At 36.8% G+C, this 25548-nt stretch overlaps 1 protein-coding gene across 6 annotated transcripts in view; it reads right to left on the bottom strand.

Moving 5' to 3' along the window:
* Positions 1-25548, bottom strand: part of EXOC5 (exocyst complex component 5) — a 115115-nt gene that overhangs the window by 28312 nt on the left and 61255 nt on the right. For 4 of the 6 annotated variants that reach the window (XR_009210165.1, XR_009210166.1, XR_009210163.1 and 1 more), the window contains exons 19-20: positions 24725-24789; positions 6745-6806 (exon numbers count right to left, since the gene is read on the bottom strand). The gene's annotated coding sequence lies outside the window, so the exon portion shown is untranslated. Of the gene's footprint in view, positions 1-6744; positions 6807-19002; positions 24790-25548 lie in introns of those variants that run through there. The other 2 variants (XR_009210167.1, XR_009210162.1) reach the window with 2 other exon arrangements.

Below are 25548 nucleotides of genomic sequence, written 5' to 3'. Positions count from 1 at the left end.
TGGGGAAAGAATTCAGCGATATTTCTCTTACCCCTTTTTGGTAATAAGAGAAATGTGGCTCTGTCCTGCTGGGCCCACAGGCAGCCAGACTTTAAGGTTATCTCCCTTGTTCCCTGAAAATCGCTGTTATCCTGTTCTTAAGGTGCCCAGATTTCATATTGTTCAAACACACATGCTTTACAAACAATTTGTGCAGTTAACACAATCATCACAGGGTCCTGAGGCGACATACATCCTCAGCTTACGAAGATGATGGGATTAAGAGATTAAAGTAAAGACAGGCATAGGAAATTATAAGAGTATTGATTGGGGAAGTGATAAATGTCCATGAAATCTTCACAATTTATGTTCTTCTGTCACAGCTTCAGCAGGTCCCTCCGTTCGGGGTCGCTGACTTCCCGCAACAGGAATGTAAACTGCTAAAGCCATCGTGGAAAACTGTGTAGATATTCCTCAAAAAATTAAAAATAGAATTATCTTGTAATCCAGCAATCCCAATGGACATTTACACAAAAGATTTTAAATCAGTATGTGGAAGAGATGCCTGCATCCCATGTTCAGTGTAGCACTACTCGCAACAGCCAAGTTATGGAATCAACCTAAATGTCCATCAACAGATGAATGGATAAAGAAAATGTGGCAGATATAGACAATGCAATGCTATTCAGCCTTAAAAAAGAGAAATGTTATCATCTGCAACAAAATAGATGAAATCGGAGAACATTATGCTAAATGAAAAGAGCCAGGCACAGAAAGCTAAATGCCACATGTTCTCACTTATACGTGGAGTCTAAAACAATCAAACTCACAGAAGCAGAGAGTAGAATGGTGGTTACCAGGGGTGAGGGGATGGGGGAAATGGGGAGCTGATGGTCAAAGGGTACAAAGCCTCAGTTAGATATGATGAATAAGTTATTTTCTTTTGAGATCTATTGCATACTGTGGTGAATTTCAACATTGCTCAGAGTAAATTTCAAATGTTCTCATCACAAAAATAATAAGTAATTGAAGTGCTGGATATGTTACTTAGTTTTGCTTAATGATTCCACATTGTATTCATAAATCACAACATCACTTTGTACTGCATAAATATATACAACCATAAATTAGATCCATTTATAATAAAAATAAATTAGCTAACTTAAAAAAACATTTTTTTTTTTTGAAACAGAGTCCCGCTCTGTCCCTCCCAGTTCAAGTGATTCTCCTGCCTCAGCTTCCCAAGTAGATGGGATTACAGGTGCGTGCCACCACTCCCAGCTAATTTTTGTATTTTTGGTAGAGACAGAGTTTCACCATGTTGGCCAGACTGGTCTCAAACTCTTGACCTCATGTGATCCGCCTGTCTCAGTCTGATCTCAAAGTGCTGGGATTACAGGCCTGAGCCACCATGCCTGGCCTAAAAAACAATTTATGACTCTAATCCAACCCGTCCTTTGTCACAGCCAACTATCCAGGTAAACAGGACCCACAACTTCTTACTTCTTCTCTGGCATCCCAATCATCCTCCCACTCCTCAATGGATTCATTCGTGAACTATAGAATTCCAGACAATGCCTCATTTCACCCTCCTAATCCTGTCTTCCTCTCCCTCTACTACCAACCAGGCTGAAAGTTTTGCCCCAGGATTCACTGGATTGAAAGAATCGAGGTATACTCTAAGAAAAGACATAGTTTGCAAATTCAAGTAGTTTACAACTTTTTATCAATATAGTAGACAGCAACCAATATATTTCAAATAAAGCTCAATTCCCCAAGGGGGTGACTATAATGAAGGTACCTGAGAGAACCCCCTGAAGATCATCATCCCTACTTCTAAAGAACCAAGAGAAAACACAGGTGGCCACAGCTTCTAGATCAGTGGTTCTCAAACTTTAATAAGCATTAGCATCACCTGGATGGTTTGCTGAATACAGATAGCTGAGCCTTACCCTCACTGTTTGTAATTCAAGAGATCTGGGGTCGGGCCAGTGATTTATTTGCATTTCTGACACATTCTCTTGATGTTGGTGCTGATGTTGATGCTGATACTGCTTGGCCTGGGCATCATACTTTGAGAATCACTGCTGTTTCAGATCAACACTAGGAAAGCCTTGGAATGGGAAAATATAAACTCCTGTTTCCTCCTGAATTGTATTTACATGTCAGATTCCATCACGTAATACTGATGAACAACCGCAAATCCTAACAATAAAGCTCTTGCTTGAAGTTTGCTTTGGATTGATGCCTTGGTAGACTCTCATATCCCCAGGGAGTTATATATCAAGAATGGGGTCCTTTAAGGGCTGAGAGATGGGTAGACTACAGCTAAGATGTTGATTCTAAGAGGAAACTCTGGTCCGACATCCTCAAAATCTACACAGCTCACTGTCTGATTATCACAAGCTAGAGTGACTTAATCTAGAGCCCTACCTAAAGTCAGATCAACAAAACCCAGTAGCCCATACAAATGTGATGCCAGATTCTGGGGCAGAGCATCCAGTGGATGATGTTCCCAGAGGCTGGTGCCAATGACCCATGAGCTGTGACCTCAGGCAGGCTAGAGGATGATCTCAGTAATTCTGTTCTGAAATGATGCACAGACCAGGAGCCGATGCCGTAAAAATATCCCCAAATAGTCTAGCCTTTTTCATGTGCTTCTGAAGAACTTTAACAGTTCTTCCCCGTGGGATGGGCCAATGAAGGGGGAGAAAAATCCCTTGCACAGCATGCTATGTATGGTTGACAGAGTAATTGTCACACGTATTCTCATTCAATTCTTACAATTCTGTGAGTGTTAGTATTAGTATCATTCCCATTTTACAGATGAGGAAATGGAAATACAATAAAGTTTGCCCAAGGTCAAAGAACCGAGATTCAAACCCAGGCCGCACAAGCTCGATGCATGATGCCACACTGCCTCTCAGAGGCCGAGAAACAGATGTACAACAGCAGCCCTGAGAAATGGTTCTGAACAAAAAGTCAGGAGGGCAACCAACAAAACTCATTAAAATTCTTCATGCCAAGCAAAGTAACAAGACAACAGGACAAGGGGCAAGCTGTTTGGCCAACAAACGATGGAGAAGCAAACAAAAACAAGATATAACTGGAATGTTCTTTTTAAAAAAAAAAAAAAGAAAAGACAGATGTTTACATAGTCATTTCACAATAACAGATTGAGACTTATTTCTCTGACAGCACACTTAAAGGTTCTTACATAAACTATCCTGAGAGATCCTTAAGCAGAACACTCACCACTCTCCCAGAGACATATTTTAATTCTCCATTTTGCTAAATTTTTTATTTTAGAGTTATCCAGGAAGAACAAGTGCTATGGGAACTAAAACTGCTTTAGTTGAAGGTGGTCAGTTACCAGTGTTGGAAACTCAAAGAATAATTAAAAGAATACTTATTGAGACAGATTTAAACATGTATTAATGGCTTGGAGCAGGCGGTCAGTCCTGTAATCCCAGCACTTTGGGAGGCTGAGGCAGCTGGATCACCTGAGGTCAGGAGTTTGAGACCAGCCTGGCCAACCTGGTGAAACCCCATCTCTACCAAAAATACAAAGATTAGCTGGGCATGGTGGTGGGTGCCTGTAATCCCAGCTATTCAGGAGGCTGAGACAGGAGAATCACTTGAATCCAGGAGGCGGATGTTGCAGTGAGCCGAGATCACACCATTGCACTCCAGCCTGGGCGACAGAATGAGACTCCCTCTCAAAAAAGAAAAAAAAAAGTATTTATGAAGATTCACTTTTCTCATCAGCTGATTCTCCTCCTTACTTCTTATCGCTATTATGTCCTGAGTCAGAGCCAGCCCTAGGCAAAACTGACAAATAAAAGTTTATTTTCAGCACTACCTCTCTTCCTAATCTCCACTTTCCCCATCTCCTATAAAAATCCCAGGTACTTCTTCCTACCTCCTTTCGGCTAAAGACTCAGTTTTCTTTCCTTCCCAATCAAAATCTGCCCTCCGGGAAGAATACGATGTTTTTCACTCTCTAGACCAATGGATCCCAACTTTGGCTGCGTATTAAAAATCACCTTAAAACAACAACAACAACAAAACAATGTCCAGGCTCCACCCTAAACTAGTTAAATCAGAATCTCTGACAGTGAAGCTCTAGCATTAGTATTTAAAAACAAACAAACAAAACAACTCCTCTCCTCCAAGTGATTCTAACATGCAGCCAGGGTTGGAAATCACTATACATACATTCATGAGAAGGCTTCTTATATTACTCTTTCCCAAAATATTTGTATTTTATATCATAACAAGCCTTAGTAGTGGGACATTTAGGCAGGCTACATGATCGATGAAGACAAGAGGAAGAGTTAGAGAACAGAAGACTCCTTTGTTGAAATTACTCACTGCAGAGGTGGATGTCATCTTAATTAGTGAGCTTCATAGGTTCAGCAATGAGAAGGTCATTCAGACACCTGCATTTGGTTTAGAATCACTCTGTCTCATGGTTTCCCTTTCAGATACACTATCCTTTGACTGGTGTTCATGTTGGTAGCAAATAGATCCTTCAGTTATTTCTTTTTTCTCTCCATGATGGCAGGTTTTTTTCCTTCTTAGGTCTGACCAAATCCCTGTCTATAACTTTCAGCATTCAGCTAAGGGAGCAAAGTGCCCTGATTTATTTAGCATAGTAAATGCTTTGGAGATGGTTCCCAGGTCATTCTTTACAAAAGATGACCTGGGATGGCTGTCCTTTTCTTGACAAGCCTCATAGGATGGCAATTTGTTAGGATCACTGAGAAAGCAAGGTCTGGTTCTCAGTTTTGTAGGCTCTGAACCAGAGTTTTATTACTGCACCAGAGGGTGATCAGGCCCTCGTGAGCTGGCGCATACTAATCTACCACATAAATCATAACCCTGCTGTACTCACTTTTACTGAGATCTTTGACTGCCAAATGGACTACTCCTCTTGGCCAGCCTAACACCTTAGCTTACAAAGTCAGGAGCTCTCTTTGTGAGAATAAGGATGGAGCAAAGGTACATATCAAAAAAGCGCCTCCACAAAATCTTCCAGAGGTCCCATCTATAACTTCTAGGAAACCAGAGAGTCCTACATTTTAGCTGTTCTCACTGCACTCCCTTCTTCTTGACTTTGAAACAGAGGCCTGCTTACTGAGAGTTAGGCTTCGAGAGTGGCAGAAAGAGCAATCCAAGAGGATACCTTCGTTGAAAGGAAATTGCCAAAAAGAGTCAGTTATTCCATGTCTGATGCAGTCTCTTCAACCAGACCAGTGGTTCTTAAACTCTCCTGCACATTAGAATCACCTGGGAGCTTTCAAGAATCCTGATACCTGGGCCATACCCCAAACCAATTGGATGAGAATCCCCAGGGATGGGAGCCCGTGGCATCAACATCTTAGGGATGCTAAAAATACTACAGAAATGTGTTGCCAATGAACTCAGATTATGGTTTTTGCGGATTATTTTTTAAACTACCACAGTTGATTCCAATAAAAAGCCAAATTTGTGAAACCACTGAATATGTCTGTGCAAATGATTTGCATAGCCACAGTCAGATTCCCCTCTCCCCCAGACAAGGCTGGAAATAAATCCTTACTGTCTTTTTCTATCTGCTATCCTACTTAGGGGGTTTCAAGGTAAGGAAGGTTTGTATTTATATTTATATGCCAGACACAGAAGAGGCCTCTATGTACTTTGTCTCCTTAGTTCTGGACACAGTCTTCTCATCCCGATTCATAGGACTGAGCTATTTTAAAGTACATGTGTCAACCACAACCCTCCAGTTTCCCTTAATCAGAATCTCTGAGATTGGGTGCTGGGAATCTGAAGATTTTTTAAATTCCCCAAATGAGCTGATTCAAAACTAGGGCTGAGAATCTCTGAGCCAAGTAGATCACCTGGCATTTGAGACATTTTATGGCACTTGTCATAATATCATTTTTTATTCAAGGCCAGATTATAGAGTGGTTCAATCAGACAAATGCCTGTGGCACTTACATATTAGAAATGCTAAAAAACAAACAAACAAACCAAATAAAAACAAAAACAAAAACCATGGAAATATGTTGTCAGTGAACTCAGTTCTTTGTCTATGCATCCTAACACAAAGGACAAAATATAACATGGTTCCATTTCTACTAAAGTAGATCACCTTTCAGAAGAGATTAAAATGGAGAAGGGAAAAGAAAAGAAAACAGGCCTGACACCGTGGCTCACGCCTGTAATCCCAGCACTTTGGGAGGCCAAGGCGGGTGGATCACGGGGTCAGGAGATTGAGGCCATCTTGGCTAACACAGTGAAACCCCGTCTCTACTAAAAATACCAAAAAATTAGTCGGGCGTGGTGGTGGGCCCCTGTAGTCCCAGCTACTCAGTAGGCTGAGGCAGGAGAATGGCGTGAACCCGGGAGGCGGAGCTTGTAGCGAGCCGAGATCGCGCCACTGCGCTGTAGCCTGGGCGACAGAGCAAGACTCCGTCTCAAAAAATAAAAATAAATAAATAAATAAAAAGAAAAGAAAACAAAACAAAGCAAGACAACACATCCTTGCCAATATTGATCACTCCTCACTAAACAAATGTTGAACCATGATTTTCAACACACTTGATGCTTGCATATCTCAATCCAGCCCTAATACCATGTCTTATTTTCAATGATGCTATTTGGATTGGTCATTCTGAGGGAGACCGTATGATAAAATAACAAAGCCAATAGCATTGCCATTTATTGAACACTTGCTGTGCACCTGGTGGTAGGTACTTACTGTAACTTCTTACTTACCATAGCTTCTTTCATAGAGGGGAAGTATTCATCCACTCATTCATTCAAGTGTTGACGGCCTCCTGCAGAAAAAGGCAGTGGAGTATTTAATATTGCCAAGTACACAGGCTTTGGAATGAGACAGCATGGGTTTGAGTGCCCGCCCTGTGAGCTATTGGTTGTTACCTCTTCTGTAAAATATGGATAGCAATAAGATTACCATAAATGAGTAATTCATTAAAGCACTGAATGCAATGTCTGATAACTATTCAGTAAAAGTAATAGCATCAGAGATGTTCATTGCTCCTATGTGTACTACGTGTTAGACACATGCTGGGTGGTGCATACCCTTATCTCATGAGCAAATTCAACCATCCGTTTGTTTATTCATCTATTTTAGTAAGTCATTCAGTCAACAAACCATTTTTTAATGCTATGCTAGACTGTGAGAGCTCGCTAGACTACAGGTAAGGAGACAGACAGTAAACAAATCGTGGAAACCAGAGGTGACGAGAGATGCATGGAGGGGTGTGTGTGTGCGTGCGTGTCTGTGTGTGTGTGTGTGTGTGTGTGTGTGTGTGTGTGTAGTGCCCTGGCAGTGGAGAGGAAGGGGCCAGGACCTTGGGGAGGGGGCAGTAGCCAAAAGCTTCATGGAGACACTTGAGCAGTTTCTGGAAACAAGAGCTGCAGTGCGAGACCTGAGGGTGGGAAGTAGGTAGGAGAAGAGCATTCCAGGCAGAGGAAAAACCATGCGACAGTGTAGGTTTCTAGGATGATAGCCATAGCTGGCTGGAGAGAAAGGGCCTTGACTTTTCTCTGAATTTGGCAGTCTAAGGTGTTAGGATTTGATTTTTGAGCTGTAGATTTAGATCCAACTACTATACTCCTCTATATCCAATCTTCATTAAGATTTAATGAATTACCTATGTAGTCCTTATGAATTAATTGAGCAAAGCTGTAGGCAAGTAGTGTTTTCACTGTAGCAATCACTCAGTCATTTACTGGCAAGAAACTATGAGTACAAAGGCAAAAACAAAATTTGGTTTGAAGAACTATTTTGCAATGAATATATCAATAAAATTTTCCTACTATCTATCACTTGGATTTATTAGCTTTTAAATTCAAATGCATGATTCTACAGCAAAACGGGCTTTTGAAATGTTAACAGAAAGAGGTATTATCAACAGGCACTTATTAGGTTAGAGTATATTCTAAACACAGAGGATCCCATCACTGGGGTTTTAATAGAAAGCTCTGCTGACGCAGCTTACAAAACACAGACCAAACCTGTAGCAGGTTGTGTCACTCATCCCGACTCCAGAGGAACCCACTTTGAATGCTTCTACACACTCCTAGCAGCCAGGATGTCTCCTGGGAAGTACATTTTAGCCCTTAAATCTAAATCCTTGCAACAAAATATATGAAAAAAAAATAGAAGACGATGCACAATAGTGACTATTGGGAATGAAGGTAATGTTTATTTTCTTTTTATACTTTTCTGTATTTTCCAAATTTTCTGTAATGAATGTATTTAACTTCTTAAACATTTTCCAAAAACTACATAATTTAAAACATCATGAGAATACAGGAAAGACACTTGGGCTTCACATATAGTCTATTTCGCTTTGTCTAATGGAACTGTGACAAAGACATTGACCGCAGTGCTTAAGTGTCTCAAAAAAAATTACTCCTGTTAACTGCTGTAAAATTCGTTAACTTTCATTCTTGTATATTTTCCTTTCTTAATGATATCTTGTTTTGGAGTTTATGATTTAACTAATTTTATTTTAATGTGTGATTTTAAATCAAATTATTGTCACAGCTGATAAAACAATTGTAATATAATGGCTTAACATTGATCTATTCCTTAGAAAAGCTTTGCAAGAAACCTAATAGGAGCAAGAAACTTGGAGGTAATTCATTAAAATTTCCCCAAAGAACATATAACAAACCACATGAAGTCAATAATGACAACATTTTAATCATTTATAAATACCAATAGCTAATATCATAATTTGATAATCAAATCAGGATTAATATAATCTTATAGACTGCTTCTTTTCTCAAGAAATTAAATTATACAGAAAAAAGTCATCTTCTGGTCATACTCTTACACAGCAAGAAATATTTTAATTGTAAATGTGCCTTTTAGAACCTTTAAATTTCAAAAAGATGAGGAGGAGGACAGATCCTGTGTACTTACTAATCTGTAAATAGAGTACCAGGCCAAGAATCAATTCTGAAATGCGGCATCAATTGCACAGGCTTCCACTTAGTTTTAGTTGAATAAAAGCCCTACTAGATACGCAAATAACATCAAACTTGCCGGATTAAAGAGAGGCCCCTCATACTCTAAATCATGATTGTCAATCATCACCAAGGATTAAGGGATATATTTTTAAAACCTAAAAGCAAGCGCTTCCTTTTAACTTCTGCCTACTGCGCATTTTGGATTATCGCCCAGAAATAGTATTACTTGAAACAAGACTGCCTCCCTCCTACCATCTATGAGAAGTGCATTGTTACCATCTGCTGTTGTCTATTTGGAATAAAACTCAGCAAGGCATGCAGCTTAATGTTCAGAGCCCTTCAGCAGACTATGCTTGTGTTTAGAATGCAGCTTCACATTTAAATGGAGCCGATTTTTGATTTAGTCAGTGTTTTCTCAAATTGCTATCCTCCCCACCAGAAAGAAGCAAATTAGTCTAAGAACTAAGACTACCACAACATATTTACATTGTAAAGTGGAAACTTCCTTTAAACCCTGCAGTGACCAGTGAAGCTTTACTTGTAAACTCTCCAGGTTTATTCAGGTGAATAATTTCCCCATTTTGTATTTTCTCATTAGCATTACCCTCTCCAGGCATCCATATTACTTTCACTGTTAGAAAATATTCTTTTAAAAAGCATGTGTTCTTAGCAAATAAAACTCAAAAGATGTAATGATCAAAGGGCCTTGAAATAGTTGAGGCCCTTGTAGGCCAATAGTTAAGTGCAAATAATATCTCTAAAGTATCCACAACAAACTGATAACAGGTTTCTTCACCTAGAGGTAGGAGGAGACAGAAAGTTTGGAGGGGGAAAGACATTTTACTTGTCTCTTATTTTCTTGTGCTTTTTATTAACATGTAAATGTATTAATATTTTTAAATGTATTAAACATTTTTTAGTTATAACCAATAAGAATATTTAAAATTGTGAAAAAGAAAGAAAATATATACTGGTTCTTTAAATTAAAAAAAAAAATCACATTCCAGGACTAATCTTATCAAGAAATAACTTTTTAATAAGATTATTAAAACAAAGTATTAATTTCTGAAAAGTTCAGCATTCTATTAAAGTACTAACAAAACACTGAATTACAACCCAACAGGTTGCTTCATTGAATTCATTCATCTGCTCCTGGCAAAGACATTCCAAATTTGAACTTAATTAATATTCCTTCTCCTGGTTTCCATAGTTTCTTTTTAAACATGAGTACCAGCAGAAACTGGTGGTAACTTTACCCATATTCTCAATAATAACCCCCTCTGGCTGTCAATATGTAGGAAAAGGAAAATTTTTTCCATACCCAGAAGAGCCGCCATTTTCATGCCTTTTGTTTAAAAATATGCTGGTAACATTTCTTTCTCTCTCTTTGTTATTTCACATATGCAGTTTGACATACTTAATTCTTTCCCTGCCTGTGGCTCACTCAAGGCTCAGATGAACAACAAATACTTAAGGGTAGTGTTGCAATTCCTGGATCTGAACAACACCCTCCCATTCTACCTTTCCATACCCTCAAATCTGCAGTGGTCTACAAAACTGGGGCCTGATAATTAAATGTCCTGGTTGGAATCAATATTATGGCTTGAAAGTTAGTTGGGTATGGAACATTTCTTTGTTTCTATTCTAACATCCGAATGAAGATTTTGGCCACCATAAACAAAGGAATAAATTGGTAAGAAATAGTATCTGTATGAATAAATGACAGGTGGATTCACTAAAGTGATTGGTTTAGACACCACTAAAACACTGTATTCCACACATTTTCTCTAATGCTAGGTATTTTCTCCTAGCCCAGAGTGGATACAGTCAGTCTCAGATCTAGTCTTGGGCTTCCTCTCTGTGCCTCTCCTCCTCTCATATCCCTGCTTGTTCTAGCCTGGCTGATTGCTTTTGTGAATCACTATGCTGGAGGGCTGTAGCAGCATACTAAGCATTTCTGTATCCACTTCATTTTAGTCTAGAATGTCCACGTCTTTCTGCCATGATGCTGTTGCTCTTATTTTTCATCTAGCTTTCCCATCTCTGTGCCTTGGCACATTCCACACTGCCGATGCAAATATTTCTGCCAAGTAAATTTGTCTGTTGTGGGTTACAATAAGGTTTACAGCCTTGATCTGGCATGAGCTCCATTTCCTCTGGTTTGCACAAATCAGGTTTGAACCACACATCACATCAGCCCTTGTGGCTCCTACTTGTGCTGCTCTTAGCATTCACTCCTCACTGGCCATCAGTGTCAAAAGTACATATGTAGACCCCACCCAAGAGGCCACAAGGTCAGTGACCTCTCTGGTTACTTCTCTTTGGTCTTGCTGACAACCATGGCTATAAGAAGAAGTAACCACACAGGGCAGTCTGTTCTCATGGTCGGTACTGGCCTTGTCTTATCCATTGCTACTCTATGAAACTCACCGATCCCTTTTCCTCTGAAAGGTTTTCAGTGAAAAAAATAAACTTGCAAGCAAAGGTCAATTAGAAAGACAACATGCCAGGAAACAATAGACTACTTTGTTTCTCATTGTATATTTCTCCAAAACTTTCTTTCTTCCCCTATGATTATATGTCAAAGGACAAAATGCCTGTTTTTAATATGAAAAAGATGGGGCTTGCATTGAAACAACTGTTTCCCAAAGTCCTAAGAATAAACCCAAATGGAATTTTTTGTTTATTTATTAATTTAATTTAATTTATTTTTTTTTGAGACACAGTCTTGCTCGCTCTGTCACCCAGGCTGGAGTGTCACCCCACTTGCTGCAACCTCCACCTCCTGAGTTCAAGCCATTCCCCTGCCTCAGCCTCCTGAGCACTGGGACTACAGGTGCATGCACTACTGTGCCTGGCTAATTTTTGTATTTTTAGTAGAGACAGGGTTTCACCATGTTGGCCAGGCTGGTTTCAAATGCCTGACCTCAGGTGATCCACCCACCTCAGCCTCCCAAAGTGCTGGAATTACAGGTGTGAGCCACCGTACCCAGCCCCAAATAGGATTTAAATTCAAATAAATTTAAAATGTGCTTACCTTAAATTTTGAAAAATCTAAATAATATCACTGAAGATATAAAACCAGATGAAAAGATATACTATGTTCTGTGATAGAAGTAACTTAATGTAATAAAAATACCATTCTCCTCCAAATGAATATACCAATGCAATGTAGTTTCAATTAGAATGTCAGCCAACATGGCAGACATGCATACTGTGCATATCTCCTCTGCTTGCTTACATGCTCCACTGTCCCATCAGATTTCATTTAGCAGAACACAATTTCAAAGATAAAATTATCAAGAATTTCAAGACGATGACAGCAGGGCATTAAACCAAATATAGATGCTTCTGGAGGCTAGTGAGCCCTGGGCAACTGCACAAGTCACACAACTATAAAGCTTCCCCTGCCATTCTGGCCACCATATTTAAAACTGAAACTCTCTCTCATCAACTCTTCTTTTTCTCTGTTCCTTGATCTATTTTCCCCTCCCAAAACACTTATCACTTTCTAATGTATTGTAGAATTGGTTTATTAATTATGTTGATTGTCTGCTTTCAGCTGCTAGGATGTAAGCTCAGCAATATCTGGAGCCTTGTTCATTGATGTACCTCACATGCCTAGGACAGTGCATAGTAGGTGCTCAATAAATATTTACAGAATTGAACAAATGATAAGATAAACCCTTGAATGCTAATTGGGCGTCTATCCTAGGATAGTAAGACCTTGTGAGGTAGAGTCTTGTGGTGATGCTTAACTGGAAATGTGTGCATTGACTTCTGAACTTGGGGTACCCGTCCATGGAGAGCAAAGGAGACACTGGGGGCTCTACACACACACACACACACACACACAACTTGTTTTGTTGCTCATTTGCTGGTTTGTCAGATAACTGAGTAAAAGCAACCTTCTACTAGGGCCAAGTTGTCATTGTTGCTCATCTTTAAACTTGGACCAAGCTTGAGGGTCTGGCAAGCTAATAAAGCAAACTTCAGATCAGGCTCTGGGGCTGGCCTAGTCCAACATTCAGGCAACATTATTACCTACTAGTCCATTAATTCTTACCCACTAGCTCAAAAAGGAGCATACTCTCTAAGTAAGGAAAGGCTTACTCCCTAAACTCTACATGTTTGTGCAGGCATTTCTAACCTCTGCTCATGCTATAAAGGGCCAACATTGTTATTAAACATGCTGCATATTTAAACATGAAAAGTATGGATTTTCCAAGAGTAAGGAAGAGTTTTGGAAGCTATGTCAATCAAAATTTGTGGCATGACTATTAACAGGGTTCAACTCTTAGGGGCAGGATTATTGGGATTTTTCACTTTTAAAATTTTGTTTAAGTGATCTGCTTTTTAGGGGATTGCTGGATAGTTTGGGCTTCTGATAGTAGATACATCCATTATATTCTGAGAAGTTCAGTTTGTTTCAGGAAACTTATCCAGAACAGGCTCTTTTGTAATACAAAATAAATCTGTTAATTTCATCAGTTGATCTTGAAGGAACATGTGAAGTTACAGAAAATCCAAATCCCGAAATTACAATCTGAGCAACTGATTTTGCAAATGCAGCAAAGTGTTCAATAGAACAGATGCCAATGTTTGACTGCCCATGTTCAATCCTCTACCTGGGTGGATTCGCATTGGGTTTTACCTTCTTGTACCTGGGTGGATTTGCACTGGGTTTCTCCATGCCTCAACTCATGATAATAATGTTTGCATCTACCTCATAGAATTTTTGTGTAGATCGAATATGAAATCATTAAAATAGCATCTGGCACAGAGTAAATGCTCCATGAGTGTTAGCTATCCTCATTAGGAGTTCTGTTTAGTACCTGGATATGGAGTTGGCTGTGCTGGGCTCTTGAAGCTCTGGAGATGTGCTTTCCTATGTGTAGATTTAGATAGTGTTCCTATGTGGTGATATGAAAATGAACTAACTTGAGATATGAGAAACCCACTCTACTGTGACTGACCTTCTGGTCCCATCTCAATCATTTTAAGACAGAAAAATGAATAGGTCTTGAAATCAGGACTCATGGGGTGAGGCAGAAAGAGCTTCTCTGAGTCTGGATTTGGAGCATAAAAGTTCTCAGAGAGTTTTATTGGTGGACATTAAGTTGATCTCAACATCTGGAGCATGACAGAAACTCCAGAGGGTCCCCGATATTAAATTTGGGGCTGTTGAACCTAAGAAAAATCATTGCCAATGGCAAAGTAAATCACTTTGCAGGTATACTGTGGTTATCCCCCAAGCATGCAGTAAAACTTTATTAACTACTAAAACCTTAGGTTTAGGGGGAATTCAAGGTGTTGGACTGGAGTTGTTACAGTTTTAATATTTGTTTAAAAACTGACCTTTTATAGCCCAAGCCAATAAAGCAGGAATACACTACACTATCTATTTCTGGTTATACTATACTGCATATTTCTATAATGTTTGGAGTATTTATAGCATGTATAATGAAAGGATAACAGGAAAAATATATTATTAATATAAAAATATTATATATACATGTGTTTTAATCCATCTACAGGAATTACAATAGTTTTTATGTTTGGAGGTCAAATTATGTTAATTATTAACAAGCAGTGCAAGCTATAAGTGGTATTATTTCCAGAAAGTTCTAGAAAATGTGCCTTTAGGTTCTATAGTATTTTTTACAGCACCATTAATGGCTATGAATAAAAAACTGAAGTAGTTATGTTTCAGTTACTTTTTAAAAATAACCCTTTTATTAGAATGTAACTTAATAAGTGAACAAATTGTAAATGTATTGTCAATGAATTATTACCAAGTGAACACACTCATGTAACTCTGCTCAGATCAACAAATAAAATATCCTAGAAGCTACCATCTTGCCCTCCTCAGACACCATCCTTCTCTTCAAAGGAAAGAGTGGAATTGCTGGGTATGCATATGCAGTAGAAACAAACATATCTATCTATTCTCACCAGAAACATATATATGAGTTCCACTTGCTTCACATTTACAAACACATGGAATTGTTAGGGCTTCTTATTTTTTGCCATCCTGGGGATGTGTAATGGCATCTCATTGTGGTTTTAATTTGTAATTCTCTGGTGACCAGTGAGGTTGAGGACCTTTTCATACATCCTTTGGGCATTGGATATTCTCTTTTGTGGTTCAAGTCTCAAACGTTTTGCCCATTTTTCTACTGGATTGTATTTTTCTTAATGACATATACATTTTTCATGTTTTGGATATGAATCTTTTGGCAACTATATTTTATATTGCAAATATTTGTTTTGCCTTTCAATTCTTAAACTCCCATCAACAAAACTTTTCAAGAATCTTTATATCTCTAAATCCAGTTCCCCAACCTCTTGGCCCCAAAGATTCAGAGGCTCTTTTGCTCCCACTTCTTCACTCTTAATTCCAAAGTCTATTCATTTTCTGCCTTTGGATAACTGGGAGTGGGAATATTTTTTTCCTTCCAGATGAAAGCTTCTGTCCCACTCACCCAGAGGGGGATCTGATTCCCACAGTCCAAATGGTAAAATTCTACCATAGTAGAAACGATTTCTCAAAGCCCAGATGAGTCCACAAATTGATTTAAGCAGAAGTTCCTAATTTTAATTTAGTTTTGTTGTTTTTGTTACCTATAAAGATATCTTTGTTTACACCATCATGAAGATATTTGCCTATGTTATCTTCTAGAAGCTTTATTGTTTCATCTTTCACATTTAAGTGCATTATTCACCTAGAATTTATTTTTGTGCGTGCTATTAAGAGGGGTCAAGATCTAGAGTGAGAGACAGTAGACCATTTTTTAAAAACTGCCTCTCCCCCACTACTCTGCAGTGCCAATTATGTCATAAATCAAGTATCTGTGCATTTGTCAGTCTATTTCTGGACTTCCTATTTTGCTCTATAGTTTTATTTATTTTTCCTTGGCCAACATCAAATTGTTTTAATTATTGTAACTTTAAAATAAGTTTTGGTATCCAATGGCTATTATTGGACCTTTGCATTTTCATATGAATTTTAGAATCAGCTTGTCAATTCCCATGACAAACCTGCTGATTTTAATTAGGATTTTATTAAATGTATGGGTCACTTGGTGGAGAACTTGTTTATAATATTGAGTCTTTCAATTCATGAATATGGCCTTTCACTTCCTTAATTTCTCTCAACGATATTTTATAGTTTTTCACAAGCCTATATATTTGATGTTTTGGTGCTTTTGTAATCGGTATTTTTTAAATTTTATTTTCAAATTGTTTATTGCTGGTAAAAAGAAATAATTAGTTTCTTGTATATTGATTCTCTATCCAGCAACCTTGCTAAATTCATTTAATAGTTTACCTTATATGAACTTTCTATGTACACAATCATACCTGCAAATAATGAGTTTTACTTCTTACTTTCTGTCTTATTGCATTGGTGAGGATCTCCAGTACATTGCTAAGCAAAAGTGATAGCAAGGATCCTTGCTTCATTACTGACTTCTGGAAGAAAGCTTTCAATATTTCACCATTATAATAATGCTTGCCATATATTTTTTGCAGATACTTTGGCATATTAAGGAAATTCCTTTTAATTCCTAATTTGCTATGTTTCTTTAAAATAATAAATGGATACTGAACTTCACTACCTGTTTTTTTCCTGCTTCTATTGAGATGATTTTTTCCTAATTCTTTAAATATGGTAAATTTCATTGACTTTCAAGTATCTAATCAACCTACTTTTGAAATAAGTCTGATATGGTTGTAATGTATTGTCCATTTTATATACTACTGGGTTTGGGTTGCTAATATTTTGTTCAGGATGTTTGCATCTATGTTCACGAGAGACTGTTCTGTAATTTTCGTTTCTTGTAATGTCTTTGTTAATTTTTCACATCAAGGTTATGCTGGTTTCATAAAATGTATTGGGATATTCTCTCTCCTTTACTACTTTCTGAAAGAGTTTAACAATGTTGGTATTATTTTTCCCTTTAATGTTTGGAGGAATTTATCAGGAAAGTCATTGGAGCCTAAGTTTTCTTCATAGGAAAGTCTTTAATTGTGGATTCACTATTTTTGACACAGACTGTTAATATTTTCTATTTTTATCTTATATCAATGTTGGTAAATTAAACCTTTTTTTGAAATAACCACTTAATCTATTATTTATGTTTGTTGGCAAGAGTTGGTGATAACCTTTTTTCTTTTTAATATCTGTAGAACAAATGGAAGTTTCCCTTCTTATTCCTGATGTTGGTTGTGCTTTCTTTTTTTTCTTGGTCAGTCTTGCCAGAGGTTTATCAGTTTTATTAGTCTTCACCAAAATAATAATAATAATAATAAGCTTTGGTTTCTCCTATTTGTTTTTATTTGTTTATATTTTATATGTTTATATTTTATTATTTTGTTGTTTCCTTCCTTCTTTCCTTCCTTAATGTTTAATTTGAAAGTTTAATTTTGAAGTGGATATTTAAATAATTGCTTTCAGCTTTCCTTTTTTCCTAATATATGCATTTTGCATCCCACAAGTTTTGATAAATTGCATTTTATAACTCAGTTCAAATATTTTAAAATTTCCATTGTAATTTCTTCACTCCTAGGTTAAAATTGCATTAATTCCCTAGTGTATAAAAAACTTTGGTAAGCTTTTTGTTATTTTTGGCTTAATTCCACTGCAGTCACTGGAATACTCTGAATAATTTCAAATTTTTAAAAACTGTTAGGACACTATGGTCCAGCACATAATTTTGTAAATTTCCACGTACACTTGAAATGAATGTGTATTCTGTGGATATGTGTGACATTTTTAGTTTTATATAATCCCTTTCATAGAAAAATAAAAAATTAAAATCTAAACAGGTTTCTGTTTACTAACAAAAGTTATGCATTAAAATTAAAATATTGACTAAATTTATTTTCAGAATTTCAATGAAGTTTGTATCTATAATTTTTTAGCTATTAAAATATTCAACATTCTGTAAATGCTCTTTTGGTCAAAGCCATTAGTAATCACACTAAAAATTATTTCATTTTGTTGTATTAATATAATTCTTAAAGTAGAACAGAAACCACATGCAATGTAAGAATGACAATGTGAGATATTTTCCAACTAGATCTGAAAATAAAATTACCTCCAGAGTAATCTGGTAATCCTTTGGCTAACTAGCAGCCTGCTTTAAATAACCTGATTATGTTAAACCTCTAAATGAATTTTTTTTTTTTTTTTTTTAGACAGAGTCTTGCTCTGTTGCCCAGGCTGGAGTGCAGTGGCATGATCTTGCCTCACTCCAACCTCTACCTCCCAGATTCAAGTGATTTTCCTGCCTCAGCCTCCGGAGTAGCTGGGATTACAAGTGCCCACCACCATGCCGGGCTAATTTTTGTATTTTTAGTAGAGGTGGGGTTACACCATCTTGGCCAGGCTGGTCTTGAACTCCTGACCCGCCTCGGCCTCCCGAAGTGCTGGGATTACGGGCGTGATAAATGATTTTTTTTTAAGTGTACTTTCAAAACACCTATCTGAAATCCATGAAGTCAAAGGAAATGAGTTTGTGGTATATCCATAATGTGTAATCACACTTTCCACATAATATTGCCAAGGAGTCATTTTGTTGACCTTACTGAGATAAACATGCAACCTATGGGATTATAGTCAAAATATAATGGCTGATAATTGTGTTCTAGATCTGTAGGGTCTCAAGGTCTGCAGTATCTTCCTGGAAGAGACTACTTGATGTCCTAAGTGATAAAGTGGAAGATTCTGGGTTAGAATTTGAATCAGAATGTAAAGCATTCCTAGCATGTGAACAATCCAACCAGAGAAAATCATATTTAGACCTTCCAATGTACACTCTCTAAAAGGACTGACATCAAAAAAGGCAACCAGTGTTATTCCATTTGAATCTACCCATTACATTCGAGCACTAAAATGCTGGAAAGCTTCTTTTTTTTTTTTTGCTTTAAGTAAAAAACAATTCAAACAATTATATATAAAAATCAAATTATATACCATTAAAATTTCAAAATAATTCTCCTTTGTTTCAAAGCCATAGATGGAGTTTTTTTTCTCCTGCCCCAACTTCTAGCAGATTATGAAGTTTAAATTTTTTGCATGACCTGAACCAAGTTCTGGCAAAAGAGATGTTCTTTCAGTAGTCAGTGACATTCCTCCTAGACCTACTTTTCCTAATGTATATATTTGAAGTCCATAGTGTTGGTATTCACCAAGATATGTAAACTAAGAATCTCAGAATCATCTTTGATTCCTTTTCTTGCTTAGCCCCCACATCTAATAAAGCAACAATTAATAAGTCCTATTGGTTTAATCTTCCAAATATTCCCTGAATCTATCACCTTCTCTTCATTCCTGTGCTACTCCCCTAGTTCAGGCTTTCACCAGATTAATGCAGTAGCCTAGTTTCTGCCCTCTTCTCTCCTGTAGTCCACTGCATACATTCTGACCAGTTATCTTTCTCTAAAACACAGAATTGTTCATGTCATTCACTTACTTTTCAATGGTTTTCTGGTTTTATGATGAAGCCTAAATTAATTGGGATACCATTTTAAAGACTTTGTTTTTGAGACTGAGTCTTGCTCTGTCACCCAGGCTGGAGTGCAATGACAATCTCGGCTCACTGCAACCTCCGCCTCCTGGGTTCAAGCGATTCTTCTGCCTCAGCCTCCCGAGTAGCTGGCATTACAGGCACCCGCCATTTGTATTTTTGTAGAGACGGGGTTTCACCATGTTGGCCAGGCTGGTCTCGAACTCCTGACCTCAGGTGATCCACCCGCCTTGGCCTCCCAAAGTGCTCAGATTATAGGCATGAGATACTGCGCCCGGCCTAAAGACTCTAAATAAGCTAACCCCAATCCAAATATTCGTTTTAACTTGCCCTTTTTGATGGACCCCACACATTGAGCTCTACTCACACTGCAGTTTTTCCATTCAGTGATATACCAGTGACTCATGCCTCCACACCTTGCAAGTATAAGTTACTTCTGCCTAGAATTCCCCTTCTCCTCCACCACTGATGAAATGCTACTTGCCTTTTTAAAGCACAGCTGAAATGTGACCTCTTTTGTGAAATCTTAGAGGTAACAGAGCAAAGTGGTTAAAACATGGGCTATAGAAGCCTAAGGACATAAGTTTGAATTCTGACTCTATTACTTTTTAGATATATAATTTTGGTAAAGTTATTTAACTTCTGTGCCTCTATTTGACTCCTATTTCATATTAAGTTTATTGTAGTATCTACTATAATAGATCCAGCCCAGAGACTCCTTTCTCACATGAAGTCTATCTTTCTTAGCATATATATTTTTCAATGGCCTACAAAAACAACAATTGTATGATCATTTTTCCTTTGAACTTTATTAGTAAAAAATCCTATTGGTATTCACTGCTTAATGGTCAGGTTTCCATTCATACAGTTTCTCTGATGAACTCTTATTAAATAGCAATTACAGTAGCAAGATTATATAATAGAAAAACATATGGTAAGCATTTCAAATTTAATTCTTTCAAAATGTAAGTTCTGTGTCTTGGGCATAACACTTTACCCCCTCCTCAATTCAGCTTTACTAATTTGCTCACTACATTAAAAAAAAAAAAAAAGAAAAGAAACTTCCACCAAAAATATAGTTGTTTCTGAGTGATAAAATTGTAATTTTTTAATTTAATATTTTAAAATTTTTACATGATTACTGCAATGACCATTCTTATTCCCTCAATTTGGTCCTAAAGCCAAAACTTCAAGAGCTATGTGAGACGAGGATGGTCTCCTGAGAGAGGGGAAGCTCACTATGGGGTATGGAAGCTCAAGTGAGGTGAGGAAGATGTTGCAGAGGGGAGCATGTGTGTGGGTGTATATTTAAAATATGCATGTGTGTGTGCGTGTGTGTGTTAAAGCCCCCTAGCATTATCTATTGAGAAAGAGTAGGGTGAAACATCTCAATAATAATAAGCACATCTCATGCACAAATCTTGATTTCTAACTGCCAATTTCACTAAAAAGTGGAGGAATGGCTGATTCCAGAGCTGGGGCAAGGTAAGTACAAGATGAACTTGGAAAATCCTGTTGTGCCCAGAAGTGCTGTAAAAATGATGGGAACATGCCAAAATGACAGGAGACAACCTGAAGAGGCTCCTTCTGACCAAATTTGTGATAATTTGAGATTTGGTAAAACGACAGATTATAATCAGTTGAACAGAAAACTATAAATACATAGTGATATCAAGAGAATCCTGATTAGAAGGATACATATATAGATATACACACACACATATGCATATATAGATACACATACCACACACACATACATATACACATATATAAAGGATGGCTGGTTAAGGTGGCTCACACCTGTAATCCCAGGACTTTGGGAGGTTGAGATGGGCGGATCACTTAAGGCTAGGAGTTCGACACCAACCTGACCAACACAGCAAAACCCCATTTCTACTACAAATACAAAAATTGGCCAGGCATGGTGGCATGCACCTGTAGTCCTAGCACTTGGGAGGCTGAGGTGGGAGAATCGCTTGAACTCAGGAGGCAGAGGTTGCAGTGAGCTGAGATAGTGCCACTGCACTCCAGCTTAGGCAACTGAGCGAGACTCTGTCTCCAAATAAATAAATAAGGGGGAATCTATATATGTCTGTATCTATTAATATATCTATATCTACCTCCAAAATATTTACAAAGGGAAAAGTAATAGTTTTAAAGTGGAGAAGCCTGATAAATAGTACCTGAAGAAAGTGATAAAAATGAACATCATCAGAAATGGGGCACATTGAAATTGTGTACTATGTGACAGGATGCAACAATAATACAGAGTTGCATCTGTGGTACTCCTGCCAAAAAGCACAACCAGAATCTAATTACGGGGAAACGGAAATCCAAATGCAGGAGTATTTTACAAAGCAACTTCCCTATAATCTATAAAAATGTCCAGAGTCACAAAAGTAAAGGAAAGACTGTGGAACTGTGTCAGAAAGAATGAGACTAGAGACACTACAACCTAAAGCAACACATGATTTTGAACTGAGATCCTTAAAAGGAATTAGGACAGCTAGTAAAACGTTTGGGGTCTGATTAGATAGTAGTAATATGTCAATGTTAACTTCCCAATTGTCATGTATTGTAGTTATACTGAAGCATTCTTTCTTCTTGGAAATACAAACGTATTGGAGGGTGGTGCAGCATCATGACAGCGACTTATTCTCAAAAGGGAAAAATTTTATTTGTACAGTATTTACAACCCTTCTGTTAAGTCTCAGATTGTTTCAAAAATTTTTTTTTAAAAAGCAGAATGCAGAAAACTAATCAGTAGATTCTTATTAGAGTTGATAAAGAAATTCAAAGTGATATATAACTAAGAAAACATAATTTTAATCATGGTAAACTTTGTTCAATTCCTGTGTCCACTGTGCACATGTTCTTCAAAACTGTTTTGGTTTTGTTATTAATTTCCTTTGAAATTTTTCTCATGCAAGACTTTCAGAATCCTGTTTACACACATGCACACACACATAATTAGGATAGCAAAATGTTCATAGATGCTGTAAAGTTATGTGAATTCTATTTTTAAAATAAAAAAATGTACATATTACTATAAAAATAACTTCTCCCCCTTGTGGCAAAAATTGAAAATACATTCTACTGGAGAACTGTAATAGAGAGGCACTTAGGTATTATTCCTTATAAAATATTTTCACATAACTTCATGTGAATCCCCCATGTTATCCTCTAAATGGTACACAGTATTTACAAACAATATACTTAGAGGTAGTTTCAAAGTTTTCTTTACATCCAGCATTGTCCAGGCTCTATTTGGATATTTTCTATAGCAAAAAGCTAAGGGTTATTTATTTTTCTAAAAACAGGGACTCACTATGTTGCCCAGGGTGGTCTTGAATTCCTAGGTTCAAGTGTTCTTCCCACCTCAGCCTCCCAAGTAGCTGGGAAGCTGCAGACTTGATAAAAGTGCTACAATAAAAGGCCAGAGTTGAAAGGAACCAGTTACAGTATAAAGATTAAAATGATAGGCAGGCAAAGAGGGATGGCCTCACTTAAAGGCATCTACCAATTTAAGATTACAGGGCATCAGGAAGGCTTCTCACCTCTCAAAATTTAATCTCAAAACTCTGGAAGTCCACCATTGGAGACTAATTCCGTTGTTAGTTCTATCCAATCTTCATTTAGTTTATTAACACAAAGATAACTGGAAGGGATACGACACTTTCTTCATTTAAGATTCCCAATGGTGAAAACAAAGAAAGTCACTCATCTGAGCTATAAATGAAACTTAGCTTTCTTATTCCAGGTTCCTACTTCCTTTCTTAACCCTCCATATTTCCTCCTATTAAGTCACTAGGCACTTATAATTCTACGTTTTACTGACCTTTCACTGATTATAAAGTAATTTAAGTGATTTTTGAAAGTAAACTTAATTCCAGTTTCAGACTTTTAAATTAAAAGTGGCTCAGTTGGATACTGTCTCTTAAACACAGTAATATAAATATTAGTATCTTGGCTAAAATGAATTATTGACAATTTTAATACATGTTGCACAGTACATATTAATATAGAAAAATACATGTTATCAGCAGCATAATGTTGACCATGTTCTAATCCATTCCACCTGCTCAAATATTAGTGCAAATAATTATATATTTGTAATGCATCACTGCTGTCTAGCAAAATCTATGCCTTCTGAATAAATGACTTTCCTCTGAGGTTGATTGCTATTTGAAGTATGATGTGATATATTCCTATTTAAACTGGCTCTGTATGGTGAGGAAGACTGCAACCTTCTAAACCACTTAGAAAATGGGTGAGTGTGTTTAATTACTCACCTTTCCCCCCAAAAGTAGGTATTTAATCACAAAACAAAGGTTAATGGTACCTATCAAATAATAATGATAAAATACATCGGGTCTAGTTCAAAAACAGGAATTTTGTTAAGCTCAGGGGTAGCCTAGCTGCTCTAATTTGGCAATTAAAATTTCTATTCTCTAAATATCAGGTTTCTGTCCCCTATACATTTGAACAGTTGTTTCCTCCCTAAATTTGTAAAGAGGAATGATTGATCAGTGGTAGAAATAAAAGAGTTATGACAGCTTCTAAAACCCTTAACATGCAATTCTGATTACATCAAAATGACTATCTACTGTTAATATACTAAATATTTTGCCTTACACTTCCACTCCAGCATTAGTCATTTAAAAACTACCAATGTACTAAATAGTTAACACAGTTTGCAAGCCTATGACATTTAAAATAGTTTTGAACATAAAAACACTGATTTCTTCATATCTTCCAAGGCAGAGTTGTCATTTACTTCTGTGTCACAAAATATAGTACAAAATATTTGGTCTCTTTCTATTGTGAAAATTATCAAGCTGGAAAAGTATATAAAATAATACCAATAAAGATTTGTGATAGACATATTTCTATAGGTACAAACTTAACATTAAAGTTTCATGACAACTTATAAAATTTTAAAAATCAAATTTAAAAAGTATGACCATACATTGAACATATTAAGAAAAACACAACAGTAAATTAGATATTGACTCTGTATGCCAACTTTGTAATATAAATGCTACAGTAAGACTCATATTGGAAGAAACGATTAAGCAAAACTAATGAACCTATCAAACTAAAGATCTATTTAATGTTATGTAAGGAGAATAGCATATAGAACCTAAAAGTGAGTGAAAAAAGATTTATGTTTCAATCTGAGCATTTTACTAGCTGTAGACCTTGACTGGTCTACTTACCTTTCTATGCATTTGGTTTTTCATCTGTCAAATGGAAATAATAGTACCCAAATCCTAGGGTTGCTCTAGAATCAAATCATATATGCAAACGACTTGTTAGCACAGTGTGTGAGACTTAAATCAATACATGTAACTATAATTATCTTTATTATGCAGTAAAATTTTTTAAATTGCTAACTTTGACTTTATGTAGAATTATTCACTCTAACAATATGAACTGATCTTTTCTTCTAAAGTACATAATAATGTATTACAGGATAGATCAGAGAGAAATAATACAGAAACTGAATATAGTTAAACTAATTGAATGAAAGCACAAAATGCTTTGTATGTAAAATTCAACAACATATGGGTAATGTGTAAAATATTTTTGCATTAAAAAAAGTTTATCTCCCAGATGTGAGCTTTGTTAGTCACCAACAAATTATGTACTGACTGAACTGCTGTCCCTCAAATACAGTTCAAGCATGCCTTAGCCAGTACCTTAGGAACTTGACCACTTTAAGGGGTTTTGTGGCATTTCAAAAATCAAAATCTCTTTATCCAGATCCTTGTAAATATTCACCATCATAGGTAAGAAAAATGCATTTTAGGGAAGCAGTGAATTCTCCACCTGGAATCAATCTACTGATTGATAATTAAATTATTTCACTGTGAACCCGAAGGCTAGTATTTAGAAAGCAAAATATTTAGAAGTGAAAGAGGGCGAAAAAAAGAATGATGTAATATAAATTAACCTAATTTAAATTAGATTTTAATTTAACCTACTTTGACAGTTCACTTTAAAACAAGGAAGATCCTAAGGACTTGCAACTATGGCAATC

This window comes from Hylobates moloch, unplaced genomic scaffold (assembly GCF_009828535.3).
Source record: "Hylobates moloch isolate HMO894 unplaced genomic scaffold, HMol_V3 SCAFFOLD_16, whole genome shotgun sequence".
Taxonomy (NCBI): Eukaryota; Metazoa; Chordata; class Mammalia; order Primates; family Hylobatidae; genus Hylobates; species Hylobates moloch.
This window is presented reverse-complemented; position numbering and strand designations above follow the sequence as displayed.